Source organism: Misgurnus anguillicaudatus, chromosome 22 (assembly GCF_027580225.2).
Source record: "Misgurnus anguillicaudatus chromosome 22, ASM2758022v2, whole genome shotgun sequence".
Taxonomy (NCBI): domain Eukaryota; kingdom Metazoa; phylum Chordata; class Actinopteri; order Cypriniformes; family Cobitidae; genus Misgurnus; species Misgurnus anguillicaudatus.
This window is the reverse complement of record NC_073358.2, coordinates 14,638,027-14,663,615: the sequence shown is the minus strand read 5'-3', so window position 1 is coordinate 14,663,615 and position 25,589 is coordinate 14,638,027. Positions and strand designations below refer to the sequence as shown.

Genomic DNA, 25,589 nt, shown 5'->3' with positions numbered 1-25,589 from the left:
GCTGGAGTTAGAAGATGAAGGGTTGTCTCAATTGTTACTGTTGAAAGACAATGTTGATGTGATAATTCAGAAACGTAATGTAAAAACTGTTTTGCATGATACTGAGCCACATACACCCCCACAACAACTTACACACACCACAAACACACAGATACAGCCAATGGAGTATAATTGTTTGGTAGACTGCTATGAAGAGTTAGGGAGAAAATTAGCACAATACAAGATTGATGTTAACCCAAGTAGAACAGAATCTCCCAAAAGTAGTGGTAGCTTACCTGTGAATGTAACCGGTGAGGCCAGTGGTGGGAAACGGGAAAGTATGATCTCCCTCCGTGATCTTCAGCTACTGCCATTTCAGCATAGAGAGTTCAAAATTCAAGGGGGGCAGATTAGTGATAGTACTTCTGATATAAGCTACACAAGTGTAACCAAACAAATAGATGAGGGACTGGCAGCTAACCACAGTGAAAATGACATCATCAGAGGGGTCTTGAGAGTCATTAAGCCAGGAAACTTTAAGGACATGTTAATAAACAAAGAGGCACTGACTATATCAGAATTAAAGAGTTTCCTTCAGTCGCATCTAAATGAGAGGAGTAGCTCTGAGCTCTTTCAGGAGTTAATGTGTGGGAAACAAAATGACAATGAAACCCCCCAACAATTCCTGTATAGACTGATCGGACTGAAACAGAAACTAATTTTTCTGTCCAAACAAGCTGTTACAGACCTGGAGTATGACGAACAAACAATCCAAAATGTCTTTTTGAGGACGATTTATCAGGGCATGGGTGCAAAGTACAACCAGTTCCGCGCTGAATTGAAGCCACTTCTCACAAACCGCCTGGTGACAGATGAGGCACTTCTACGCCAAGTAACCCAGATAGCCAGTGACGAGAGTGAAAGACAACGTCGGTTGGGACAAGCTGCACGTCAGAAAGTGTCGAATGCCCTCAGTGCACAGTGTGAGTCCAGCCGAGGTAAAGACACAGATAACAGTAAACAAAATGACCAAACTGAAACGATACGTCGGTTGAGTGCACAAATTGAAGCTCTTACAAAGACTGTTGAATCACTTGCAAAGGCGAGGATGACAGAAGGCCAGTGCAAAGCCATCGATAGCCAGCCACAGCAAAGGCAACGTCGAAGAATGTGTCCCAAATGTAGTAGCAAGGATGTTACCTCTTGCAATCATTGCTTTGTGTGCGGTGAGGAAGGACATCGTGCAGTGGGCTGTCTAAGAAGGGAAAAGAGGTCGGGAAACGACCAACGGCCACTGATGAGGGGCGACCAGTGACCGAGCAAACACAGTCCCAGCTTAAGGAGAAAGAGGCTCGGAGCAGTAGAACACCTGATTCGCCAAATCAAAGACAAAGTCCCTGTGATCGAGTAGCCCAGCTCATTGGAAAGAAAGCTATCATCAAATGCCACATTCATGGTTTCACAGTAACTGCTCTACTGGACACAGGAGCACAAGTTAGTATGATTGACTGCAACTGGAAGAGTAAATACTTACCAGATCAAACTCTGCGACCACTTTCAGAGATAATCGATGGGAGTGATTTCAATGTCTCAGCTGTTAATGGAGAACCATTGCCATTCGAGGGATGGGTAGAGTTGACAGTGAACCTCCCCGGGAATGACGACCCAAGTCTGGCGATTCAGGTGCCTTTCCTCGTGGGGAAGATGCCACTAGAGCGGCCATTGCTGGGGTTTAATGTGGTCGAGGAGATAATAAGAGGAAAGAAGGACACTGAGTCTGGTCTATGGACATTTGCAGAACTCCTAAAGATGGCCCTGGACATCAAAGGTGAACAAGCCAATGCAATAGTGAGCTTCATTCAGGAACCACCCTTTGTGAACCCTACGGCTATTGTCACAGTGGGTCCTAGAGATGTTGTTGTACCACCCGGTCAGGTGACTCATATTAAGTGTGAAGTTCCAGTTAGCTTGAAATGCTCAGAGCCAGTAGTACTGTTCGAGTCCAGTGAGGAGAGTGCATCACTAACTCAACTCGATGTTGGAGATGGTCTAATGGAACTAGAGGGGACTGACCGGCCCTATGTGAGGATTCCCCTGGGAAACCCTTCTGCTTGCGAAGTTACTATCAGACGACGTACACCTCTAGGAAGTATTCAACCCATATCAAGCATTATCGAAACGGAGCAGCAAGACTTTGTAGACAGAGTTGACTTACCAGTGAGCCGTGGAGAAGAACCAGGTTTCCAAGGTCATGAGGACGTCCGCAGGGTAGACAGCTTGTGGCATCCGCCTGTTGATGTAGGCCATCTGGAAGAAGAACAGCAGAAATTAGTCAAAGACATGCTCTATGAAGAATCCAATGTGTTTGTTCATGGAGATGACGATATTGGGTGTATCCCGAGTTTACAAATGACGATTAACCTGAAGGATGACATTCCTGTTCAGCGAGCTTATGCCTCCATCCCCAAACCCCTATATAAGGAGGTGAAGGAATACGTTCAGGACTTACTTGCTCGAGGTTGGGTAGTCAAGTCGAAGTCTCCATACGCAGCCCCAGTGGTGTGCGTGCGGAAGAAGGATGGCACACTGAGACTGTGTATAGATTACCGGCTGTTAAACCAGAAGACAGTCCCAGACCGACATCCACTTCCCCGGATCCAGGACCTCATTGACACCTTGGGAGGCTACCGTTGGTTCTCAATCCTGGATCAGGGAAAGGCCTACCACCAGGGGTTTATGGCAGAGGGATCTCGGCACCTTACGGCTTTTACAACCCCCTTGGGTCTATATGAGTGGGTCCGCATACCCTTCGGATTAGCTAATGCACCAGCAGCATTCCAGAGGAGTATGGAGGGGATGCTGGACTCACTGAGAGATGAATTATGTATCCCGTATCTTGACGATATACTCTGCTTTGGTAAAACATTCAGTGACCATGTTCAGGGGTTAAGGAGAGTCCTCAGAGTACTGCGCCAGCATGGAGTTAAGTTGAGGCCTGAAAAATGCGAACTCTTCAAGAGAGAGGTCAGGTATGTGGGAAGACTAGTTTCGGAGGATGGTGTCCGCATCGACCCAAAAGACCTAGAAGCAGTCCTCTCCCTAAAAGAGCAAAAGCCCACTACTGTCGGCGAGCTGCGGCGATTGTTGGGGTTCCTCAGTTACTATCGCACCTTCGTCCAGGATTTTTCACGGATTGCTAAGCCACTGTACGAACTCCTCTAGTCTCCGAGCTCAGTAGCTTCTGGGGAGCAGAACAAGTCGGGAAAAACTGAGAAAAGAAAGAACCAGTTATCATCCCGTGCAAAAGTAGAGTGGACGAGTGTGCACCAAGGTGTGTTGGAGAAACTCATTGGAGCTTTAACGAACCCCCCAGTACTCGCCTACCCGAACTTTGAACTTCCATTTGTGCTCCATACAGACGCGTCCGAACAGGGGCTCGGGGCTGTGCTGTACCAACAGCAAGAGGGCAAACTCAGGGTCATTGGCTATGGCTCCAGAACGTTGACTCCTGCAGAGAAAGGGTATAGACTCCACTCCGGAAAGCTGGAGTTCCTTGCGCTTAAATGGGCAGTCTGCGAGAAGTTCCGCGATTACCTGTTTTATGCGCCACACTTTACCATTTACACCGACAACAACCCTTTGACGTATGTCCTCAGGACAGCCAAACTCAATGCTGTTGGACATAGGTGGGTGGGAGAATTGGCAGACTTCAGATTCGACATTCGCTACAGACCAGGCAAAGTGAACGCAGACGCCGACATGCTCTCTCGTTGTCCAGTCGATATCACTAAGTTGATGGCCACATGTACAGAAGTGCTGACTGAGGAGGTGGTCCGGGCTACCTGGGAAGGAAGTCAGGCAGAACAAGAGAATGAAGTTGCCTGGGTTGCGGCCCTTAACGCACGCCAAGAGAATACAGAGTGCCAGTTTGAAAACAACTTCATGACACTTGACCGCTCTGAGTTGAGAGGTGCACAGAGGGAAGATCCTGTGGTCAGTAAGGTGATAGAATTAAAGGAGAGTGGTGGAGAAGTGACTTCGGAAATGACAAAAACTGCTAAAGGAGGCCTCAAGAGACTGTTGTATGAGTGGAGAAAACTGGATCTTGAAGAGGGACTACTCTATCGTAAGACCAATCATAGATCTCAACTTGTCCTCCCCGCAAAATTTAAGCAGTCGGTCTTGAAACAGCTACACAACGACATGGGTCATGTAGGGACAGAACGAGTTCTGGATTTAGCAAGGAACAGATTTTACTGGCCTTTTATGAAAAAGGAGATCGAGCACTATGTCACCCAGCAGTGCCAATGCGTGAAGCAGAAGAAACCCGTTGTGAAGATCAGAGCTCCAATGGGGAGTCTTACCTCAAGTTGTCCACTGGACCTTGTGTCCATCGATTATCTGCACCTGGAGCGGAGCCGGGGCGGATATGAATATATTCTGGTGCTGGTGGACCATTTTACTAGATTTGCACAAGCATACCCGACGAAAGACAAGTCTGGAAGGACGGCAGCAGAGAGGATATTTAACGATTATATCCCACGGTTTGGCTATCCGTGTCGACTCCATCATGACCAAGGCCGTGAATTCGAGAACCATCTCTTCGCGACTTTGCAACGGATGACAGGTGTCAGTAACTCCAGAACAACACCTTATCACCCCCAAGCAAACCCAGCAGAACGTTTTAATCGGACTCTTTTACAAATGTTGAGGACGCTGGAGGAGAAGGAGAAGGAAAGATGGAAAGATCACCTTCCAAAGGTAGTGCACGCTTACAATTGCACAAAACATGAGGCGACAGGATTTTCTCCATTTTTTCTCTTGTATGGACGTGATCCTCGCTTGCCTGTAGACTTAGTATTTGGTCTAAGATCAAAAGAGGACCAATACTCACCTCGAGACTATGCAGAGAAGTGGGCACAACGGATGGCTGATGCATACAAACTAGCCTCAGACAACAGTAAGCAAGCCAGCGCACGGAACAAGAGATACTATGACCAGCATCTTCGAGGCGTTGTGTTGCAACCTGGCGATTGAGTTCTGGTTCGGAACTTGAGTGAGCGGGGGGGACCTGGAAAGCTTAGATCATACTGGGAGAAAACTGTGCACGTGGTCAAAGAAAGGATAGAAGATGGACCAGTCTATCAAGTGTACCCTGAGTCCAGTGGAGGCCAAGATCCAGGAATGATACGTACCTTGCACCGGAACCTGCTTCACTTGGTTAATGACCTACCTGTAGAACCGTCACCTTTGGGAGCTGATGAGTCATGTAGACCTAAGGGAAAGAGACAAAGATTGTTAAACTCAGCAAGAGAGCCTGAAGAAGCAAACTCAAGTGATTCATGTTCGGATGACAGTGGTGCTCCGAGAGCTTACTACTGGTTACGCTCTTCTGAACAGCAGAGATCTAAGGAGAGAAGGAATAAACCTGACACTTACCAAAGAGGAGATTGGAGACGGAGAAATAGTGAGAATGGGCCTGTAAGACAGGAAGAGATTCTGCTAGAAGTAGAGGAAGGATACTTACCTGAGCCAGTGGCAAACCACTCATTGATTGACTTACCGGCTGCATTGGAATCTGAGAGGATGGATGATGAGTTGGGAGACATGGTACCTGTGGAGGAAGGAAATCAAATGATTAGCCCAGTGAGAAACGATTCAGGAGATGGATATGTGAGGAGATCCAACAGAGAAAGGAAACCCACATGAGTCTTCACTTACCCCTCCTTGGGTCAGCCCAATTACGAACTGCCTACTGAAATAGGAGCAGCTCAATTGATACAGACACAACAGTTACCATATTACTCTAATGGGGTACAGGGGCCTGTATATGTGACTTGTGCTCATGTCCCAACTACATTTCCTTATCAGATAGGGTCTTATCCTCCCATACCACCTTATGCTGCATTTAGTGTATACTAAAGAATTATTACCTAAAAGTAAACACACACACATGTAAATGTGAATAAGGAACACACTGATATTATACACTCTGACACAGAAATTTTGGAATTGGTTACAATGTGAGAGAAATGTTTGTGTTTGGAGTAAACTGTTTATAAGGGTTAAAGGGTCAGTGTTGTTTGGAGCCATTTCTTTTGTCAGGGAGAGTGTGACACCCTGTATGTATAGTCACAGAAATAATTATATTTTTGAATAATTATATATTTTTTTCTATTCGTGTATTTGATTTGTTCTGTTGTATTGATGATATCGTTTCAATTGCTATTATTATGCTGGACTTGTGATGCGTAATACCCTCAATGGACAATAGGGGGAGACTATGTGCTGAACAGAGTCTGTGTGGGTAACTATGAGTCGCGGAGAAGAAGCCGCCATTACATGAGCGACTCGTGAGTGACAACAGCACAACTTTGTCTCTCTCATTGTTTTATTAAACAGGTGGGTGAAATCAATCACTATGGACATAAAACATGAAACAATATGTTGATGACATGTGTATACTGTTGTAGGAGGATAATATACATTTTCAGAGTATATTTGAGATGTTTTAATAGAGATGATGTTGTGTTTATGAAAATGACGTTTCATTTGCCACGTGCAGCGTTAGATCTGGTATAGATATAATAAAATCTGAATGATTAAAGGCTCCAGCACACTGAATACCCATATTAGTGTGATGCTTTGCTTTATAATTGTGTTAATAGTATAAAGAGTGATGTTTTAAGTAATCACTTTGTGTTTCAAGGTTGAAGTATATATATATAAATATGTATATATAGTTGTTACATTTATTCAATATATAATATCTTGATCTCTCTGCACAATATTGAATACTGTTGATATTTAAGTTTTAACATATGTTTTAATGATCTTGTGATTACTGTAGATAGTCATGTAATTTAAATGGTTATATTGTGTGATCTATGGTTAGCTCAACTAGTCAGTTATTTATGAGGACACATTTGCACAGACAACAGAAACCGTAATACATTGTTATGTATGTTTACTGGAAAAGTATTGAGTTATTTAAGGAAAATACTAATTGTACTTGAGTATTAGAAAAAAGGTTTACAAGAGTAATGCAACATGTTTATTGATGTTTAATTTGAATGAGTCACATGTAAGGTGATACAAGATATTGTGATTTAAGTTTAAAAGGAGAAAAAAAGATATAAATAATCTTTGAATTATTGTAATAAACATTACATGAGCGACTCGTGAGTGACAACAGCACAACTTTGTCTCTCTCATTGTTTTATTAAACAGAATTTACTGCAGTACTGCCAGCTGGAAGGCGGGCGTGCTACATTTGCCAAATAACTTATGGTTATAGTGCTCAGCATTGCACGTAATACTCGTTTTTCCAGACATATCTGATTTTCTTGTTTTTAGTTTGTATATTCTATGATTCAGATTCATACAGCCATAAATATGATGCATTTTTAACATGTCATAGAAAAATGAACCCATGAAAAACTTGTGTCTTAGTCATCTCACTGTTATTTTTATAATCAAAAAAGGCTAACACGAAACAAAAACTGTAACTACATAATGTACATAAGACAAACTTACCAACAAACTTGTGTCGGAGCGCAGTGTACCGGCATCTCTCCATGAGCATCTTCCGGTCCGGTCATTTTGCACCTCGATCGTGCAATCAATCACCTTCTCCAAAAACACTCCGAACACAAAAAAGATCATCTGCAGTCGACGATCCAAAATGGAAATGTTTATAATCTAACCCTTGAAGAAAACGGATGAATCGCTTCTCAGCGACTTGGCGAGCTAATGTTATTAGCAGCAACAGTGCGCTATGTTGCTGCTGCCTACCTTTGGGCATGCGTCATCTTGAACTACGCAGATCTCCGTTGAAGTACCTTTTACTGATGTAAGGTGAATCCTTGTAATCGTTTCATGATTGGTTACTACACTGCCCATCAAAGCTTTGCTGGCTATGCATTGGCTGGCTTCGTTTTTGCGTAATCCAGTCGCCTGTGGTGCGCTGAATGACACCTGGCTTTCCAAAAGTTGTTAAACCTTATCTAATTGGACAAAACAGACAAATAGGGCGAGATATTCATCGGAACAGTCCGAGGAAACCGGAAGAGATGGATTTTTACTGATTGTGACAGCATGAGAGGTTAAGGATCTTTTAACTTGTGTCAGTTCCAAGAAAACACCACTTCAACGGTCTCTTCAATATGCAGGTGTGTTTAATAATTAACAAAAAGGGTTTTCAACTTAAATCTCTTCAGCTATAAAGTAACTTAGTCTTCCTTAATTCACAAAGGTACATGTCCTTCTCCAAACCAAACACACACTCAACAGTTTCTCATACCCCCTATTAGGGACTGCTGCTGGTCTCATTAGCTGCAGCTGTACTCTCAGGCAGTCTGGGAGTTGTAGTCTTTAACAGACGGCCATCTTGCTTCAGCCATCTGAGGGCAATGTATCTGCCCTCTAGAACACGCCCTCTCATGATGTCACATACCCCCCTCCACTGCTCTGAGGCTCCTGGTTGGCAGGCCACTGTGAAGAGGGCATCCTTGCGAGAGAGGGCATCAGCATTTCCATGGCATCGTCCAGGCCTGTGGACAACAGAGAAGTTAAAGGCTTGCAGACTTAAAAACCATCTAGTTATTCTGCCATTGCTCTCCTTATTCCGGGCCATCCATTGTAATGGTGCATGGTCTGTCATTAATACAAATTTCCTCCCCAATAGATAGTACTTGAGTGCCTCTAATGCCCATTTAATAGCTAAGCACTCTTTCTCAATTGTGGCATAATTTTTCTCATGCTTTGCCAGTTTCCTACTGATGTAGAGCACAGGATGTTCCTCGCCTTCATGGGTTTGAGAAAGGACTGCTCCTAGACCCACCTCAGAGGCATCAGTCTGCACCAGGAATTCTTTTGTGAAGTCTGGGGATTTCAAAATCGGTCTGGAGCACAACATCCTCTTTAACTGCGAGAAAGCCTCCTCTGCCTCTTTGCTCCACTTTACCATTCTGGAGTGTCTGTTAGTGGTTAGCTCTGTAATGGGTGCAACCAGACTTGAAAAGTTAGGCACAAATCTCCTATAATAATTAGCTAGGCCAAGGAAGGACTTTACCTGTCTTTTGGTTTGTGGCCTAGGCCAGTTCTGAATGGCTCCAACTTTGGCTTCTTGAGGTTGTACTACACCCCTGCCTATTGTATAGCCCAGATATTCAGTTTCACCATAGGCAATTTTACATTTTTTGGGGTTTGCAGTCAAGCCCGCCTCTCTGAGAGAATCCAGTACCTTCTGCACCAGTCCAAGATGGCTTTCCCAGTCTGAGCTGTGGATTACCACATCATCTAAATAAGCAGCTGCATACTGCTGGTGGGGTTGAAGGACACGGTTCATGAGCCTTTGGAAAGTGGCTGGAGCCCCATGAAGACCAAAGGGTAAGTGAGTATAATGGTATAGTCCATCTGGTGTTGCAAAAGCAGTCTTCTCTTTGGAATCTGAAGACAAGGGAACTTGCCAGTAGCCTTTTGTTAGATCTAGTGTTGAGATGAAGCGTGCTTTCCCTAGCCTGTCAATCAATTCATCAATGTGGGGCATAGGGTATGCATCAAACTTTGAGATCTCATTTAACTTCCTAAAATCGTTACAGAATCTTATGGTGCCATCGGGCTTGGGGACCATCACTATAGGGCTCGACCATGCACTCTGTGACTCCTCAATGACCCCTAACCTAAGCATTTCCCTCACTTCTTCCTTAATGGCTTCTCGTCTGGCTTCTGGGATTCTGTAAGGCCGCTGCTGTACAATTTTCCCCGGGACAGTCTGGATCTCATGCTGGATCATTTGAGTATGGCCTGGAACTGGGGAAAAGACATCTTTGTTACGATCCACTAGCTCCAACACTTCCTGTTTTTGTTGTGGGTTCAGATCTGGGCTCACCCGGACTTCTTCTCGTGGTGGGTCACTGGGTTTGCTTGGGGAAAGAGAACACATCATCACTTCTCTAGGGTGCCAACGTTTCAAGAGGTTGACATGGTATATTTGGTCAGGCTTTCTTTTGCCTGTTTGCTTAACCCTGTAATTGACCTCCCCTACCCTCTCTATGACCTCAAAGGGGCCCTGCCAGGTGGCTAGGAACTTACACTCTACTGTGGGCACCAGCACTAACACTCGGTCTCCAGGCTGAAATTCTCTAGGCTGAGCTGGGCGGTTATATATCGCTTGTTGTTCTCGTTGCGCTTTCTCCATATGCTCTCTTACAATAGGGTAAATGGCTGCCATTCTGTCTCTCATTTGCCCAACATGTTCAATGAACGACCTGTGGGGGCAAGGCTGTTCCTCCCATGCTTCTTTTGCTATATCCAGCAGTCCTCTTGGCTTGTATGGGTACAAAAGTTCAAAAGGGGCGAACCCTGTAGAGGCTTGTGGTACTTCTCTAATTGAGAACAACAGATAGGGTAAGAGTTGATCCCAGTTTTTGCCATCTGTGTCAATGGTTTTACGAAGCATTTGCTTGAGGGTCTTATTAAAACGTTCCACAAGGCCGTCTGTCTGTGGGTGGTACACAGAGGTTCTGATTTGCGTTATCTGTAGGAGGGCGCAGAGTTCTTTCATTACACGAGACATGAATGGGGTTCCCTGGTCTGTAAGAATTTCTTTTGGGATACCCACTCTAGTACTAATTAGGAATAACTCTTTGGCAATTTGCTTTGACGTAGCTTTCCTTAACGGCACCGCTTCAGGGTAACGGGTTGCATAGTCTACCATCACCAAAATATATTGGTGACCCCTGCCGCTCCTCGGTAGAGGCCCCACAATGTCCATCCCAATCCTCTCAAAGGGGGTTTCGATGATAGGTAAAGGAATCAAGGGACTACGAAAATTAGGTTTTGGAGCTGACTGCTGACACTCTGGGCAACTACGACAGTAGTTCTCTACTTCCTTATGCACACCAGGCCAAAAGAACCGTTGTAGCACTCTTTCTTTGGTTTTGTCCACCCCTAAATGTGCCCCAAGCAGATGAGTGTGGGCTAGTTGCAGTACTGTGGCCCTATGGGTTTGAGGCACAAGCAACTGCTCTATAGTCTCCTCCCCTTCTTTTTTTATTTGGTAGAGCAACCCATTCTTAATCGCAAAATGTGGGTACACTACTGGAAGATTACTCTGAACTATTCTATCAATAACTTTCACATTTTTCAAAGCATTAACAAGTGTACAGTCATTCAATTGTGCTGTTCCATACTGGCCTGTTAATATTTGGTGCCCTGGCGCTTCTGGACCACTATTACTTTCTTGAGATGCCCCCAGCTCCTCGGGTTCTGTTTGTAACTGTACCCTGCTTTTAGTGATGGGCTGTGGTGGTGGCTCATCTACTTGTTCTGAGGCTGAATCAGTCTCTTCCAGGTTGTTTCCTCTATTCATCCGTGTCTGCACTGGAAGGCAATGGTGTGTTACAGTTTGGACATTTTGACTTGCAGAATCTAACATATTTTGTCTGTTTTTACCCCTGGGTCGCTGTGTTTCTCTTGTTCTCCTTGCTTGTACATCTTGCCACAACATGTGAAACACAGGACAATCTCGTCCAATTAATACCTGTACCGTCAGGGATCCCACCACCCCAGCTCGAATTTCATACTTCCCTCTAGTCGTGACTAATGTTACTGCAGATGTGGGATATGTACAAGTGTCACCATGCACACATGAAACTGGAATTGGGTTTTCTAATGAGACTTGCTTTGGATTGACCAAGGACTGGTGCACCAGTGTAATCATGCTTCCAGAGTCTAGTAATGCCTCTACGTCTTGACTATTTACTGATACAGGGCATGTCATTGCTTGGAACACAGAGTTGCCCAACAAGGCAGCAAAAAGGTTATTTTTCAAGCCACTTGAAGACTCAGCCGTCGGCATAGGCTCATCTGTCTGGCTGCATTGCCATGAAATGTGTCCTACTTCCCCACACTTGTAACAGGTTCTTGGTTTATACAATGGGCTTTCGACTGGCAAATCTTGTTGGCTGGACCTTTTCCCCTGTGGGCTAGGCCATCTGGGAGTAGAGGTTCTCTGGAAAAACTTTTGTTGGGGCTGTGCACTGGTTGGAGACCGTGAGTTCAGCATTTCTGCACTGGCTTGGTATCGTTCAACTTCTTCTATCAATTCTTGAGGTGAACTTGGGTTATTCAGACAAACAAATCGTTTAGCTTCCATGGGTAGGGCTCTTAAAAATCTGTCCATCACCAAGGAATCGACCACTTCTGTTGCAGAGTGCCTACCAGGCTCTAACCATTTCTTAGCCAAACGCATTAATTCATGCATCTGTGTACGCGGTGGCTGTTCTTTCTTGAAGCACCATGCATGGTACCTCTGGGCCCTCCCAAATTCTGTAAGACCACTGCGACTTAACATTTCTTTCTTCAAGGAGTCATAATTATTGGCCCAAGTTGGGTCTAGATCTAGGAAGGCCTTCTGTGATTCTCCAGACAAAAACGGTGCCAATATTTTTGCCCATTGATCTTTTGGCCATTTTTCTCTAAAGGCAGTTGTCTCAAAAGCATGCAAGTACGCTTCGACATCATCACACTCTCCCATTTTAGGAATAAAGTCACTAGCCCGTATTCTGCTAACATCTTGGGCTTGCTTCATTTCCAGTTCTTTAATTTTAAGGTTATTGGCCCGCCTTTGTTCCTCCAGCAAGCCAGCTTGAATTTGCTGCTGCACTTTATTACTCTCTATCATTGATTTCAGTAACTCTTCCATTTTACAATCAATTGACTGTGTACTTAGCTTAGAAAACAGGCTTGTTAGGTCCTCCACATCACTCTGGAACATCTGCAGTCATCCAAGTGCCCGCATTCTCCACCATATGTGACAGCATGAGAGGTTAAGGATCTTTTAACTTGTGTCAGTTCCAAGAAAACACCACTTCAACGGTCTCTTCAATATGCAGGTGTGTTTAATAATTAACAAAAAGGGTTTTCAACTTAAATCTCTTCAGCTATAAAGTAACTTAGTCTTCCTTAATTCACAAAGGTACATGTCCTTCTCCAAACCAAACACACACTCAACAGTTTCTCATACCCCCTATTAGGGACTGCTGCTGGTCTCATTAGCTGCAGCTGTACTCTCAGGCAGTCTGGGAGTTGTAGTCTTTAACAGACGGCCATCTTGCTTCAGCCATCTGAGGGCAATGTATCTGCCCTCTAGAACACGCCCTCTCATGATGTCACATGATAAACATCGATATTTGATAGAATATAAACATGATCGATCATACTCGTTTGGGATTGTTTATAGTCCTTTGAAACTCCGTTGAAAAAAACTGTTAAGTGTTGAGTTAAGTATTAAATTTTGGGTTCTATTAAAGTCCATTAAAATTAGAAAAATTCTGCAATGTTTTCTTCAAAAAACATAATTTCTTCTCGACTGAACAAAGAAAGACATCAACATTTTGGATGACATGGTGGTGAGTAAATTATCTGGATTTTTCTTTTAAGAAAATTGACTAATCCTTTAACTTTACACAGTACAAAAGTGGAAATGGTACAGTATAATAATCTAAATAATAAAATGACACAAGCAATGTGTAGATCTCCCACCTATAACCTTATTTATACACTACTATATGAAACATATCATTTAAAAGACATCAATTGTAATTTTAACAACATTCTAACTACATAAATCATAACGCGATTTTGTAGGAATTGTAATAAGGCACTTAGAAAACTACCCATGAGGAGTTTTTCAGCCAATGGAATCATGCGGGGGTCCTAGGGGAGACCGAATTGCCAGGGGGGACCGAATTGCTCATGACACCGGTAGTGTTTCGAGGCCGCGAGGGGCGGTCTGATAATAGCCGGCCTTTCAGTCTTTTGTCATGCACTCCAGCCACACAGTGTATTTCTCACGCAGAAAAACTATTTATCATATATTTAATATGCTGCAGCGCCCAAAAGGTATCTGGCCACACCGCTCTCTCTATCAAGCCGTCTCCCTGCAACTTATCAGCCAATCAAAAAAAAAGAGGCTACACAATAGCCAATCAGAAAATAGCACTGTTGTATCTGGGTAAGATTTAATGCAACAACCAATAAAAAAAGCATATCCGAGCATCACTTTGAGCACAAAGAGTAACTAACCTACACTCTAAAAAAACAAACGGTGCTATATAGCACCAAAACTGTTGCTTTGGATCGTAACCATAGAAGAACCATTTTTAGTGCCATATAGCACCGGTGTAGCACCTGTGTAGAACCATATAGGGGCCATATAGCACCACTATAGCACCACATTTGGTTCTACATAGCACTATATGGTTCTACACAGGTGCTTCACCGGTGCTATATGGCACTAAAAATGGTTCTTCTATGATTACGAGCAAAGAACCACTTTTGGTGCTATATAGCATCGTTTGTTTTTAGAGTGTAAACCAACTTTTTATAGTTAATGGTCTGTAATGATGCATTTATTAGTGCTGTTCATTGATTTTTGTAAGTTTTTTGACATTTGGATATAAAGTGTTTCAATACTACAATATATGGTGTAAAAACGTCTGAGTGCTGCCCTCTTCAGGTTGAACGGTGGCTATTGCAGTTGAATTTTCCTATTGGATGTTGGGTCCAAAAAATAACTCTTAATACTAATCACCGAACCGGCTGTACTGATAACACGCGCATGATAATTGCAGTCGATTTTTTGCACAGCCCTAAAGCTAGGCTACCTTTTCATTTCTTTTAATTTAATTACAGCCTGTACATATAATTGAATTTACATTTATTGTGAGAAAATTAAATAGCAAAGCTAACTGATGAATTGGTCCAGTTGAAAAGAGAAAGAAAAATAATTAGTTTAACTGACCTTTCGAGATATGTAGTAAATGGATGTGAATAAAAATGAACAAATGAATAAATAAATAACTGTGAAAACACTGTGATTTTATCATGTGCCAAATGTTGCATTGTTCACTGTTACTTTTTTCATTGTAAATAAAATGATTTTTTCCATTTCTTTTCCAGATGCTGCACACATGTTGTCAACTTGTGAGAAGAAGGTATAATACATAGAATTAACATTGCTGTTATCTCAGCTTCTTAAATTCCAACCTTTAATTTTCAAAATCTTCCAAATACATAAACAACACAGGTAAAGAATTTATTTTTGAACAATGAATAGACGCAAGACACTTGTTTCCAATTCGACACTGAGGAGGAGAGCAAGGGTGGACCTAAGCAGAAAGTTAGGGGGAGTTGGTGAGGGTCTATGTGTAGTCACTGTCCCTCCCAAAGATCTTGCAGAGTTTCCTGAACATGTAGAACCAGCAGATGAAACAGTTGTCTTAGATCCCATAGCTGCTTTAGCTTCTGTCTCAGAGGGAAGTTCTGATGACAATGTTAGTCTGGGAGATATTTCTGATTGTGAGGAAACTGAAAACCTTACCGATCGCCTTTCTGATTGCGAGGAATCTGAAAACCTTTCCAATCGCCTTTCAAATTGGGCATTAATGTATGGAATTTCCCATGTAGCCCTCACTGCTCTCTTGGTCATCTTAACGGTTTACCATTCTGATCTTCCAAGGGATGCCAGAACCCTTTTAACTCATTCACTGCCAGCCTTTTTGAGAAAAGTTGCCCACCTGCATTTTTGTGATTTTAACAAAATTTTCACAAAAGTCCTTGCAGGAAAAATTATTTTCTATAAATATATAAACATACAAATTATATCAAATTAAAAAACAGACCCTCTGCTTTCAAACAAACAATAAACAAACAAACAAACAAACAAAATGGGGAAAAAAAAGTTTCATTACATATTTACTTTTTCTACTTAATTTACCACTGAAATATGGATATTTCTCTTCAAAAATACAACATTTTGACCAAAAAGCTTAAAAAATTGCGTTTTTGTAAAGAAATGTATGTTAGAGATCAGACTCAGAATGACTATCAAACATAAACGCAGTTAAAATAAATCATTATCTCTTTTTAACTTCCGTTTTTGATAAATTCGTTTCCACCATCTGGTGGATAAAAGCGGTATTACACTTTCACTTTGAAATTCGTCCAGAAAGGCATGTTTATTAGTTAAATATGAACTTATAAATGACGAGATAACTCGTCAATGGCGGTGAATGAGTTAAGGACAAAAACAGTGTACACTGTTAAAACAATAAGTAATGGTTTGTATCATTACTTTGGCATTGTTGAAGGAGCCAGTTGTGATAGGGCTGTTTTCAGGCAAGACGAAACCCATGTCCACAGAACTACTAACAGATTTTGTCTGTGAACTGTCCCATCTCCAGGAAGGGTTTAACTTTGAGGGAAAAAGGTTTAGAATGAGGCTACATTCAATTATCTGTGACACACCAGCTAGATCATTTGTCAAAAACACAAAGGCTTTTAATGGATATCATGGCTGTGACAAATGTACTCACAATGGTGTGTACGTCAACAATCGAATGACTTATCCCCTACAGAATAACACCCTGAGAACTGATGCGTCATTTTCTGACCAGCTAGATGAAGACCATCACCTGGGTCCCCACCCCTTTATGGGTTTAGATGTTGGGATGGTCTCTCAAGTTCCTCTTGATTACATGCACTTGGTGTGCCTGGGTGTGGTGAGACGGCTCATTCATCTATGGCTAAAAGGCCCATTGACTGCACGCCTACCATCCAGAGATGTCAACAAAATCTCTGATGAACTAGTTAACATGAGTTCATACATTCCTAAAGAATTTGCCAGAAAACGTCTCGGTTACGTATGTAACCCTCGTTCCCTGAAGGAAGGGAACGGAGACGTCACGTCGTGACCGACGAATTGGGAACCGCTTCGCGGGTGACCTATCTACTTCGAGAACTATCAGAAACGCCAATGAACTTGGCATGCAGGTATTTGCATAATGCCGGCGCCGCCCCACCAGGTGCGTATATAAGGCGCAGGTGCATAATACCAAATCAGCTATATTATTGCTGAGAAGCCGAGCAACAGTGCCCGGCCTGAAACAGCAATGGAACAGCAAACTGTGGCGACGGGACGTGACGTCTCCGTTCCCTTCCTTCAGGGAACGAGGGTTACATACGTAACCGAGACGTTCCCTTTCAGTCAGTCACTACGACGTCACGTTGTGACCGACGAATTGGGAATCCCTACCAAAACGCCACTGCAGCTGAACCCTTCCAGTGCCTGCAAAAGCCCTCCGCCCTCCACATAAAGGGGCGGAACCTAAGGCGAAATGCAGAAGGCCGGTCACTACCTGTTCCTTAACCCACGACAGTGAAGCAGCGAACTGGGGAAGCGTCTAAACTGAGCGGTGCTAGAACACTGCGGAAGCCATCCCCTAAGAAGGTTAAATGGATGACAAAAAATATATGAAACAACTGAGGGTTGCTCAAAGAAGTCTCTGAACAATACATGGAATGCCTAGAGATGCAGAGCAGGCTCTGCTAAGGAAAAACGTGGAGGATTAGAACCCCACAGACTATACACACAAATGAACCCCACGTAGGGGACAAATGTGGACGCCTAGCCTACACAGGTTTACAGAGAATACATCAGTGATAGGTTGACAGCGGATGCTCCGCAACACCAGCTATCAGGGCGGTGGAGGAGAGGCAAAAACAGTTTTTGTGACGTTTTTGCCCCGATGGCCTTCCATATTGGTGCAACTGTACAGCACCAAAATAGAGGCTCCAAGCCGACACACGAGCCGACCCTCGGCATTCTTAGTAGAAAGAACCCGAGTGGAAACCGGTTCGACACGAACACTATAGAATCTTGTGAACGTATTAGGTGTCGCCCAGCCTGCAGCTCTACAAATATCTGTTAGCGAGGAACCGCGAGCCAGTGCCCAAGATGATGCCACACTGCGTGTAGAGTGGGCACGTAAATTAAATGGACAAGGCACATTCTGCTTTTGATATGCAAGGGCTATAGTATCCACAATCCAATGGGACATCCTCTGCTTGGTGACAGCTTTTCCTTTCTGCTGACCACCGTAACAAACAAAGAGCTGATCTGAGGTCCTAAAACTTTGCGTCCTGTCTATATACACACGTAGTGCATGAACAGGGCATAACAAAGCCATGGGTCTGCCTCCTCCAAAGGCAGTGCTTGGAGATTCACCACTTGATCTCTGAAAGGAGTGGTGGGAACTTTGGGCACAAAGCCGGGCCGGGGTCTCAGTGTTACGCTGGATGCAGCCGGCCCGAACTGAAGGCACGATTCATCGACCGAAAATGCATGAATATCCCCTATCCTCTTAACAGAAGCCAATGCAAGGAGAGTTAGTTTTCATAGTAAGACATTTAACACTCACAGTATGCAGAGGCTCAAATGGAGCTTCTGGAGTGATTTCAGCACCAAGGACAGGTCCCAAGGAGGAATAGATGGAGGACGCGAAGGATTCAGTCTTCGAGCGCCTCTGAGAAATCTAATGACCAGGTTGTGCTGACCCACTGTTCTACCGTTTACGGGTGAATGGTGAGCTGATATCGCAGCGATATCGACCTTAATAGTGGATGGTGACAGCCTATTCTCCAAACGACGCTGGAGATATAAAAGCACAACACTAATCGAGCATTCTCGGGGGTTTTCACTTTGGGAAGAACACCAGTCGACAAACAGGTTCCATTTAAGCGCGTAAGCCTGTCTCGTAGACGGCGCTCGCGCAGCAGCAATAGTGTTAGATACCTCTTGCGGTAAATCACTCATATCCTCCGTGCCCCGTCCAGAGACCACACATGGAGGTTCCACAGGTCGGGGCGCGGGTGCCCTCTTGTTGAGAAAGAAGGTCCTTCCTCAGGGGAATCTTCCACGGAGGGGCTGTCGCGAGGAGAGAGAGTTCTGGAAACCAACTCCTGGTTGTCCAATACGGTGCCACCAACAGCACGCTCTCCTCGTCCTCCCGGATTTTGCATAGGGTTTGCGCAATGAGGCTCACCGGAGGGAACGCGTATTTGCGCATGTTTCGCGACCAGCTGTGTGCCAGTGCATCCACGCCGAGCGAGTCGTTGGCTAGTGAATAGAACAGGCGACAATGGGTCGTCTCTGGGGAAGCAAACAGATCTATCTGCGCTTTGCCGAAACGTCTCCAAATTTGCTGAACCGCAATGGGGTGGAGCCGCCATTCGCCGGGACGCACAGCCCGAGAGAGCGCATCCGCCTCTACATTGAGCGTGCCCGGGATGTAAATGGCACGAAGAGACCTCAAATTCTTCTGACTCCAAGTGAGGAGGTGACGGGCGAGATGCGACAGGTGATGCGAGCGTAAACCGCCTTGACGATTGATGTACGCCACGGTCGCAGTGTTGTCTGTTCGAACTAATACATCTTTGCCCCGTAACTCGTTGCTGAAACGGACGAGCGCAAGATATACAGCCCACATTTCCCGGCAGTTTATGTGCCAATGCAGCTGGGGTGTCGTCCAGACCCCCGAAGCCGCAAACCCATCGTACGTGGCCCCCCACCCCGTGTCTGAAGCATCTGTGCATACTATCGCATGCCTGGAGACCTGTCTCAGAGGCACACCGGCTCGGAGAAACGCACGGTCTAACCACGGAGTGAAAGTGCGACAACACGCAGGTGTAATGATAACACGGTGAATGCCGCGCAGCCACGCTCTCCTCGGGACTCGATCGTGAAGCCAATGCTGAAGCGGTCGCATATGAAGCAGTCCGAGCGGAGTTACAGCTGCGGCTGCTGCCATATGCCCCAAAAGCTTCTGAAATTGTTTCAGCGGGACCGCGCTCTTGCTCTTGAATGTATTCAGGCAAGTCAGAATCGACTGTACACGCGCTTCTGTTAGACGAGCTGTCAAATTGATCGAGTCCAGTTCCAGACCGAGAAAAGAGATTCTCTGCACGGGGCAAAGCTTGCTCTTTTCCCAGTTGACCCGAAGACCCAAACGAGCGAGGTGTTTTAAAGTTAAATCTCTGTGATCGCACAGCGTCTGACGTGTTTGAGCTATTATTAGCCAATCGTCCAGATACGCGAGAATGCGCACACCTCTCTCTCTCAGGGGTTTTAAAGCCCCCTCCACTACTTTAGTGAATACACGGGGCGACAGAGAGAGCCCGAATGGGAGGACTTTGCACTGGTATGCTCGCCCCTCGAACGCAACGCGGAGAAACGGCCTGTGCCGGGGGAGAATCGATACATGAAAGTACGCGTCCTTCAGGTCGATAGATGCGAACCAATCGTTTGGACGAATGCATGGAAATATGCGTTTGGGCGTCAGCATTTTGAACGGCATTCTGTGAAGTGCACGGTTCAGCGAACGCAGGTCCAGGATCGGTCGCAAGCCGCCGCTTTTCTTGGGTACAATAAAGTAAGGGCTGTAAAACCCCGACCTCATCTCGGCTGAAGGGACCGGCTGGATCGCGTCTTTTGCCAATAAGACAGCGATCTCCGCACGGAGGACGTGCGCATCGGCAGCTCTCACCGTAGTGAAACGAACGCCGGAGAATTTGGGGGGACGCCGGGCAAATTGGATCGCATAGCCGAGACGAATCGTGCGTAAAAGCCAACGCGACGGGCTGGGAAGCTGTTCCCACGCCCCCAGATACCGTGCGAGGGGGACTAAAGGCACGATCGGTGTACCCGCGGCGGGCGCAACGGAGGTGATCGCCGGTGTGTGCGTAACGGCCGCACCGACAGCAGTGTTGTGTGTGATAACACTCACCTGAGTCCGTTGTTGGGTGGTTGAGTAAGGGAGGCTCTGCTGAAGACACCTCACGCCACTCGATGCACCCTCTGGCAAAGGAGGATGAAGTTACCTAGAGATGGAAGTGGAATTCGCTCTTTTTGTGAATTTGTGGGTGCCGACTGAAAAGTCGGCGGAACAGAAAAATGAAACAAAAGATTCCCCAACTGGCCCTCCTCCGGTGGGGGGAGTGGTGCCTTCACCATCTCCCGAAGAGCGATCCCCTCCATCTCTAGGTCGCCCGTCTCAGGGCCGCTTTGATCTTCTTTTACCACCCTTTGAAGCGGGCTGAGCGGGCGGGGCGGGCTGCTGACGACCGGTTCCTCGCTTCTTAGAAGAGCCCCGGGGAGGAACGGAGGCGGCCGCCGCAGGACGCCCTCGGCGAGGAGCAGGCTGAGGCGCCAACCTGGACGGGGCAGGCGCAGGACGCTTCCGACGTGGCATGATCTGAGCGATGGCCTCAGTCTGCTTCTTGGCCGCGGAGAATTGCTGCGCAAACTCCTCGACCGTCTCGCCGAACAGGCCCGTCTGGGAAACCGGAGCATTCAGAAGCCGGGTTTTATCGGCGTCCTTCATGTCCGCCAGACACAGCCAGAGATGGCGTTTCTGGACTACCAGGGTAGACATCGCACGGCCGACGGCGCGTGCGGTGACCTTGGTCGCACGAAGCGCCAGATCCGTAGCCGCACGTAGTTCAGAGAACTCCGCCGAGTCGTGACCTCCCGCGTGCAGGTCCCTCAGAGCCTTAGCCTGGTGAACCTGCAGCAATGCCATGGCATGCAGGGCAGAGGCTGCCTCCCCACAAGCCTTGTAAGCAGCACCGGACAGCGCCGAAGACTGCCTACAGGCCCGTGAGGGGAGAGTAGGCTGGTCCCGCCAGGAGGAAGCGACACCGGCCGGACACAACTGCATCGCGACCGGGCGCTCCACTGACGGGATACCAGTGTACCCCTTGGCATCCCCACCCTCGAGAGAGGTGAGAGGTGAAGGCTGATACGGCCGGTTCCGGGCGGAAAACGGGGTTTTCCACGACCGCGTCAGCTCTTCATGCACCTCGGGGAAGAAAGGCACCGGGGGCGAGGACTGAGAAGCCCTGGCACCCCCGAAGAACCAATCATCGAGGCGGGACGGTTCAGGTGGGGGAGGTTTAGTCCACTCCAAGCCGACCGCCTCCGCCGCCCGAGCGAGCATGGCTGCCATCTCAGGGTCGAACGCAGAACCCGCAACCTGGCCCGAAGGCGGGAGCGGATCCGGATCGACGTCCGAGGCTGACAACCCTCCCTCCGACGTTACCGTGGACATCGCGTCAGGTGGAGGCTCGACAGAGCGCGAGGACACCGTAGAACACGGGCCGCTCGTCTCCATCGGGACCTCCGCTGGCAACTGATCAGGGCGCTGGGAGCTACTGGACGAACCAGCAGACCGACCCAGCACCGTTATATGGAGGTCATCCTTCGCAAGTTTGGTAGCTGCGCCCTTAGCAGCACCAGACTGGGAAGGCGGGAGCCGTTGCCGGAGGAACGACACCCGTCTCCGCAAATCCGCTATAGTCATGCCCTCGCAGATGGGGCATGAGCTATCACGCAACGCTGCCTCTGCGTGCTGGAGCCCCAGACACGAAAGACAACGCTTGTGGCCATCCTGGGGGGCGATGAACACACAGCATCCAGAAACGGAGCACGGACGGAAATCCATCTTTAAAAAGACGACCCCAACCGTGACACGAATGAGTGGCTGTCTTTAAAAAGACACAAAGCTCAAACGTGCTGCTCTTTCAGGGAAATCACTCTTTTGTGCGAGCTGGTGAAACACACAGGGAGAGGCAACGCACTCACTCGAACTCAAGTCCTAAAAAAAGAGACAGAGAGAGAGAGAGAAAGGGTGGAGAAAACACTGCGAGCCTCCGCTGAGGTGTCTTTGCCCAACCAACTTCAGCAAGCTGAGATTTTTTCTTTTCCCTCTTAGAGACAGGATCTACGAAGATCAGTTTAAACAGCTTCTCGAGAGCAGATGTCTGCCAGCTTCGAAGCAATAAAGCTGATTTGGTATTATGCACCTGCGCCTTATATACGCACCTGGCGGGGCAGCGCCGGCATTATGCAAATACCTGCATGCCAAGTTCATTGGCGTTTCTGATAGTTCTCGAAGTAGATAGGTCACCCGCGAAGCGGTTCCCAATTCGTCGGTCACGACGTGACGTCGTAGTGACCGACTGAAAGGGAACCAAGGTCACTAAAAGAAGTTGATAGGTGGAAGGCGACGGAATACCGTCAGTTTCTGTTATATACTGGTCAAGTGGTGTTGCGAGATGTTCTGAGTGATGCCATTTACGGCAACTTCCTCCTGCTATCCACTGCAGTGTCCATCCTGGTATCTCCAAGCCTTTGTTCAACACACAGTTACTATGCCAACAGCCTCCTCCATTCATTCGTTGGTCATTTCCGTGATATCTATGGAAGAGATCAAGTTGTTTACAATGTTCATGGATTGACCCATTTAGCACAAGATGCAAAAAACTTTGGCAGTCTAGACAACATCTCTGCATTTCCATTTGAACATTTCCTAGGCAAACTGAAAAGATTTGTGCGCAAACCTTCCGATCCTTTGGCTCAGATAATTAGAAGAATCTCAGAAGACTCTTCATGCCACCAGGAACCAAAAAATGTACCACAGTTTAGAAAGGAGCATTGTCGTGGCCCTGTGCCAGCTGGAATGATGGTCTGTCATCAATATGATGAAATCAAAATGGACAAATTCACTATTAGCACAAAGTCCAGTGACAATACATTTCTCATTTGTGGCAATGTGTGCAGCATTCGAAACATCATTCAGTGCCAGGATGATGAAAACAAATGTGAGGTGGTGGAGATGGATTTTGGATTTTGTGAGGAGAACTTGCAGTTCTCCACACAAAATCCCTCTCCACCGCCACAAATTCTTTTTCACCTCACAGCTCCATGGAGTAGCAGACATATAAAGTGCTACTTAAAATTCTGAAAGTCAGATGTGTGTCAACAATCTAACCTGTAAAACAATTGAGCACTGCTGTTCAAATTGTATTTTATTTGTTACATTTTTATTAGAAATACTGTGGAGTTCTTTTTACGGAAGAAAACGTCGTAAATGTTGTGCCTAGTAAATGGCTTAAGGAGGGGAAGTGCTATTGGCCTGGCAACCTGGCTGGCATTAGATGCGAGGAGCCAGGCCCTGGATGGAAGCTATTTAATGTCCGGGTCCTATTTCAGAAAGGTTGGTTGGTTGGTTTTTTGGCCATTTTTGCTTAATAACTTGAGATTTTGTCAATCATTTGTGGAATGGACAGGGGTTGAAAAACGTATTGACATACAACTGTAGAATGGGAAATGCTAGTCTCTCAAGTGATATAAAGGATATAAAATGTCCAAAAAATACATACTTTACGTTTAATTAACCAAATGTTGGTCAGTATTTGGTCAATTAGTGTAAAGAACATTTGGCCATAAATATGTTTTGTGCCATGCCATGTATATTTCTGTTTTCTCTCATCTAATTAGAAGAGTACACTGCCGCCACCCTAAAATTAAAAGAATATCTCAAAGATGGTACTGAATGCCTACAGTCTGAGTCTGAGGAGGATCCAAAACGACGACGCAAAGAAAAGTATGCAATGGAGAAATGGAGTATGCGAGTCACACACACACACACACACATGTTGGTGTATGTGGTTTACGGGGACATCTCCATAGACGCAATGCATTTTATACTGTCCAAACTGTTATATTCTATTCCCCTAACCTACCCCAATCCCTAACCCCAATGTCACAAAAACCTGTTGCCAGCCTTTAATCTATGAAAAACTACCATTTAGTATGTTTTTTTTTAGCTTTTCCGTTTATGGGGACACTCTCTGTGTCCCCGTAAACCACGTTTATAGCATAATAAACATGTCATTATACACTATTCATGTCCTCGTAAACCACATAGACCAACCCACACACACACACACACACACACACACATACACACTATTTACCAGCAGCATTGTATTATTAGGAGGCCACTGGCACCAACTTGCCCGGAAATGACCATGGCCTGGCCTGGCCCGGTCTGAACACAGCTAATGAGTTAAGGAGGAGTGAATCTTGAATACATTTTGACCTTTTTTGAGATGAACTGTAATTTCTCTTCTGTCAGTTCTAGATATGACAGCGATTCTGACCCAATAGTGGTGTCAAAGGGAACCATGTCCAAAGGAACTGTGAAGGAAAAATATCCCCCACATCTGGCATTACCTGCTGTACCCCCTTTACCACCACTCCCCAACTGTAAGTGTATTTTCTTTTTTATGTCTATTTTGTACATGTTTCAAAAAGCCCTTGTTAAATCCCATAGCTTTTATTCAATATGGGCAGATGAACAGGGTTTCAATTATGTTTAGTGACAGTCACTGCAGTTAACTATTTAACAATAACGACAGCACTATTCAAGGTGTACTTAGGGCAAACAAATATGATGAAGTTAAGGGTAACACAACTTACCTTCATAGTTGTGTATGTAGTTTAAATCCTTTGTCTTTTTAGACAACGTTTCAGCATACTGTTTACGTCAATTTTGGCAGGTCCAGCAGGAACTGAGTAAAGTATGCCTTAGCTACTGCACAGGAAGTAGCCGTGCAGTAGCTAAGGCCGAAACCCAAATCATATTTACTCTATGTTGTGAATATATTTTACATATCTTCCATAAGGTGACAACTATCAGGAACATACACTCACTGACATTAGCTGGAGCGTCAGAAAGGAGTCAGCACAGGCCGGAATATCAGCGTCAGGCTCAAGCATGGGTAGGTAGATCAGTCTTTCATGTTGTCACCTTTTCGGAGGTCCATTAGTTATGCAAGTCACTGTACTCTTTTAATGTAACTGCTCTTACATTAAAAAAGCTGTTTCCATTTCTTGTCTTTGTCACTAAAATTAGGCAATG

General features: G+C 45.6%; 1 long non-coding RNA gene across 1 annotated transcript; it reads left to right on the top strand.

Annotated features, from left to right (window-relative positions):
• The first annotated feature begins 24,161 nt into the window (after nt 1–24,161).
• On the top strand, nt 24,162–25,450 carry LOC141358999 (uncharacterized). The gene is made up of 3 exons (XR_012365620.1): nt 24,162–24,269; nt 24,804–24,934; nt 25,354–25,450. It is a non-coding gene; the product is annotated as an uncharacterized lncRNA (long non-coding RNA).
• The last annotated feature ends 139 nt before the right edge of the window (nt 25,451–25,589 follow it).